Source organism: Ammospiza caudacuta, chromosome 32 (assembly GCF_027887145.1).
Source record: "Ammospiza caudacuta isolate bAmmCau1 chromosome 32, bAmmCau1.pri, whole genome shotgun sequence".
In the NCBI taxonomy this organism is placed as follows: Eukaryota; Metazoa; Chordata; class Aves; order Passeriformes; family Passerellidae; genus Ammospiza; species Ammospiza caudacuta.
The window spans coordinates 1,577,163-1,582,400 of NC_080624.1; positions in this window are offsets into that span (position 1 = coordinate 1,577,163).

Consider the following 5,238-nt stretch of genomic DNA (forward strand, 5'->3'; position numbering starts at 1 on the left):
CTTTTATACCCTTCATCTTACATGCATTACACATGTGTGCCCTCTGTACCATTTTGTGGTTGGTCAGTATACCTCGGCACTCCATGTCTCATTGCCTTTAATCCTGTTCACCTGTCCTGCATTGTTGTAGCCCCTTAGGGATGAGGGTCAGCCACAGTCCCACTCCCAATTACCAGAGCCTTTGTGCCTACAGTCACTGGGTTGGTCGCTCTGCCTCAGCTTCCCCTCACAGTTTCTCCCCTGAGAAGTCCAAGCAGGGTCTCCTGGTATCTCTCTGGTCCACCTGGAGCCACAGCCTCCCTCAAGGATGTTCCTAAAGATCGACAGAACCTGACATGGGGACAAGGGGCTGGGCTGTGTGACCAGGATATCAAGGAAGTGGATTATCCAGGTCGGTGGGGCCTGGTTTGGGGTCCCCATGGCAGGAAAGATCTCTGGCAGCTGGAGCAGGGCCTGGGAAGGGCCTCCAAGGTGGGCCTGGAGCCCTTGGGCTGTGAGCAGAGGCTGAGGGAGCTGGGCTTGTCCTGCCCAGAGCAGGAAAGGCTGAGGGGCTCCTTATCCCAGCCTGGCAGTGCCAGCGAGGAGGGGATGGTTAACACAAAGACAGGCTCTTCACTGGGGGACCTGGGGGGAGACAAAAGCCAATGGGTGGAAGGGGAAAGATGGGAGATCAGCCAGGACAGCAGGAGTTGAAATGAGTCAGGCTGGTTTCAGCATTTCCTCAACACAAAAAGCAGCCTGAGTCCCTCCTCCATCCACCACTGACAGCTTTAAAAATTGCAAATTTTCCAGGCTGTTTTATCCCCACTCCAGGATAGGCATCCTGATACAAGAATTTCAGTGTGCTTATATCTATCACAGAATCATATTTTTCTAAAAGTAATTTTAGTATGGAAGTCATTGTGGATGGTGGACATGTCAGACGCTGCTGGGACATTGCACATGGCTCAGGGAAGAGCGTGTTTGGTATTGAATTGTATCCTGTTCAACCGTGGTCTGTTGGCCATGAAGAGAAACTTCCTGTGCCTCTGAGTCCCACCAGTTCCTGACCCCCAAAGGACACAAACCTGATGAGTTGTAGTTCCCACTCCAGTGGTGGCACCTGCACCTCCCTCCATCCCCAGAGCAGAACTCCCTTGTCCCAGAGAGTCCCTGGCAATGCAGGGATGAAGGAAACAGGACAGGCTGTGGGGATCAGGGGCAGGGCACAGCCAGGGATTTGGGGTGGTTGTGAGACCAGGGCAGGACGTGGCCCTTGGCCTTGGTGAACCTCATCCTGTTGCCCGATTGATAAATGACACAAAACTCAGATAAGTTTTGTGCAGTGCTTTATTAAGGGCCCGGGAGCCGGTGGACTAGTGTCCCAAGCCCGAACCCCAACTTCACGCACAGGTGCTTCTCTTTTATACATGCAATTCTTAACAAGGTCTCCAAGAAACAGTTCCCCTTGCCTAGCCACGGACCCCTTGTGATACATTCCTTAGTTCACAAACAAAATCATAAATCTTCTGCTTATCTTATTCTAAGAACATTGTATGCTGCCTCCAGACAGGTTAGCATTCTTACTTTCCTACACTAGTTTAAATATTTATTAAGTTCCTAAGACTACCTGCTAAGTTACACACGAAACCCAACACATACTATCAACGGCTACAAAACTGCTTTTAACAAACCAATTCACACACAACTCATAACTAAACTGTAATTAAACATTTCGCTAAATTTCGTTTCTTTTTCCAACATTTCCCCCCTTTTGAGCATCTTTCAGTCCTGCTGCAAGGATGCTCAATCAACCGTATTGACAGTAACATCTTCATAACGAGGTCGGGAGTGTTCTTCATTCTGCCGCCCGCGGGTCATCGCCTTCAGCAACCGGAGAGATCGCTTCTTTTCCTTTTCGATCACACCTAAGAGACATCTATATACAATCCATATAGTCACTAAAAATGCTAAAAACATTAGTACATACTGTATAGCAGACGTAATCCAGCCAGACAGGTGAAGCCCCAAAGAATCAACTACTGCTCCTATCCAATTATGCTGTGCTTCCTTTTCAATTTCCTTGGTTTTTGTTTCCACTTCTGCCAGTTGAGAAATATCTTTCTCAGCCTCAAGTGTAACATTTGGAATGTGTACACAGCAATGATCTATTCTCCTACTCAGGTAACCACAAACTCCATGCTCTTTTAACTGTAGCAAATCCAATGCCATTCTGTTTTGTAGGGTCATTCTTGATGTAGCTTGCAATTGCAAGTTTAGATCTTTAAATCCCTTCTTAGTAGCTGCTGCCAACCTTTCTGTCTGTCCTAACAAGTTGTTGAGCATTTCCCTATTTCGATATGTCACTACCGGAGGGAATAATGACTCTAATATCCATCCAAATTGTACTCCTGAGCCAGGTTCATGCCACTGCTCCTCTAGGGATTCTTCCCTCTTTTTGAGTCCTTTCCTTTGGATCAATCTATTCTGTTTCCAGTATGGACACAATGTGGGAACCCCTAGGGTGATTTGTGTTACTGATCCATCTAGAGGTAAATGTGTGGTCCATTGTCCATGTCCCAACACCCAGACTAGATTTCCAGGACTGTGCACAGTAGTATATCTGCAATCTATAGGTCCATCCGTGGACTCTCTACTAACCGTGTGGTCATACCCCCTACACTCGCATCCCCACTTTAATGCCATTTTCACCGGTACCAATCCAATTCGGTCTTCCGGTGTATCACATGTAAAAACCTCAGTACAATTCCAATCCTCTTTCTGTGGTCTGAACTCTCGGGAAGATGTAGACGTGATGAGGGCCCTATAATGTGACTGATTCTTTACTCCTGACCACTGGATGCACCACTGTACTTCCCCAAGGTAATTATAGTGTTCCAAAACACTGGGTCCCCATAATGTCTTCCAATTATTCCAGGTGTCAAAATTCTGTGTGACATTCTGACAACTCATCTCATTTCGGTGGGATTTCGTTCTTATTCGTACTGTATTGCATGGCTCATCTATTGAGGTTGCAATTAAACACCTCCTGGTACTTTAAATCCAACCATAATGATTGGGTTTCTTTTCACATTCCTCTTTAGTCATAGCCCGAATGGTCATACACAAATCCCTCCATACCTCTACTGGTTTGGGAGCTGACTGGCAGGACCATGAAACATTCTTGAATGCTTCAGGCATTTTGGTTAGCGGTATTATTCCCCAGGGAATTGGTTCACCTGCAGCCTGTGGTAATGGCAGGCAAGCTGTTATTTTAGTCATGTTCTGCATGATCCCAAAACCTCTAATTAATCCTACCACTAAGTTTTCCTGCTCAGCATTTCATTCTATTGTATCATTAGCCTCCCGTCTATTCCTTCTACCGTGTCTCTGTAAGGATAACATCATTCTGTCATGCCTCCACCATGCATTTCCTATTCTAGGATTAATGACATTCAACCACCCACAACCTTTACCTTCCTTCTCCCACCAACTGGTCCCGTCCTCTATTCTGTCCCAGGTCAGTTCCCTATTTTGCTTCCACCATTTGACCCGAAGGTTCCTTTGATATCTTGATCTTACTAGGAAGGAACAATTTATTCTGAGGGGTGGCCCATCCCACATGTCCACTGCCATTGATACTGGATTAACCTTTATGTTTTCAGCACGATCACCTGTCCATGGCAAAACCCTCATACTCACTCTTTTGTAATCAAAACTATCCCGTATTTTGACCAAACATGTATATTCCCCTGTATCGTTTGTGGTTACCTTGGTAAGATTCAGTACCGTGTTTCCATGTTGTTTATCCTGATCCCAACCGACTCCTATCTTGCCTCGGCTTCTTTCAGCCCCCCATTGCCATATTGCAATAACTTCATCGGCCTCAACTTTCTGGCTGTCAAATATAACACAAGTTAGTTGAACATCCATCCCTTCCATGACTGTAACCTTTGTTTCTTCAACCTGTACTAGAGTAGACCCTTGAACGGGTACTAGTCTCATGATCACTAGCAGTAGTATAATTAAGAAGGCGGCTTTGCGTGGAAGATCATCCGGGTTGGAGACACTATCTGGGTTTCCCATTGGAACGGTGCCTTCTTTACCCTGGTGTAATGGATCCAAGCATCCATCCCCTGGACCTTCACCGCCATGTAGGTCGTCATCATCACCTGGTGGGGCCCGCTCCATGATTCCCGTAGCGGATCCGTAATCCAATTCTTGACGTACACCTGGTCCCCAGGCTGAATGTCGTGGACAGAATTCTCCAGCGTGAGCGGTCTATTCCACTGTAACGTATTTCTTAAAGAATTCAAGATCTTATTAAGTGACATAACATACTCTGCAATCACCTGGTCCCCACTCACATGTACCTCCCCTTTTAATACAGTTGCATGATATGGTTTGCCATATAGGATCTCATATGGACTTACGCCTACCTTTTCCCTTGGTTTAATTCGAATCCTGAGTAGGGCCAAAGGCAAAGCTTGAGGCCAGTGCAGTTTAGCTTCCTGGCAAATCTTTTTGATTTGTCCTTTCAGGGTTTGATTCATCCTTTCCACTTGCCCACTAGACTGAGGTCTCCAGGGGGTATGCAAATTCCAGGCTGTATCTAACAGTCGTGCTAATTCCTGCACTACCCCGGCTATAAAATGCGGACCCCTATCTGATGACAATCCTAAAGGTACTCCAAATCTTGGTATTATTTCTTTTAACAAGGTTTTTACCACCTCCTTAGCCTGATTAGTTCTACATGGAAAAGCTTCCGGCCACCCTGAGAACGTACATACGTACACTAACAAGTATCTGTATCCTTGTGCCCTAGGCAATTCAGAAAAATCAGCTTGCCAGTAATCTCCTGGTTGTGGCCCGACTTGCAACTTTCCCATTTGTATTTGTCTCCTAACTACTGGATTATTTTTCAAACATACCAGGCACATTGCATTAACTCTTTTTGCCATTATTAACATCTGATTAGAGATTATCTCATTCTTCAAAAATTTTACCAATACTTCTGCCCCCCAATTACATTTATTATGTTCTGATTCCAAAATAAATTTCATTATGCGAGTAGGTACCACTATTTGTCCCATTGGTGTAACATACCACCCAAGTTGATTCCTCTGTGCCCCTAGCAAGTTTATTAGTTTTCCATCTTCTATTGAATATTTGGGCTCCTGATTCAGGTATGGGGTAGCCGGATTTGTTCTTACCAGTACCAATGCCATTTGAGTCCATATTTCCCGTGCCACTTGCCGT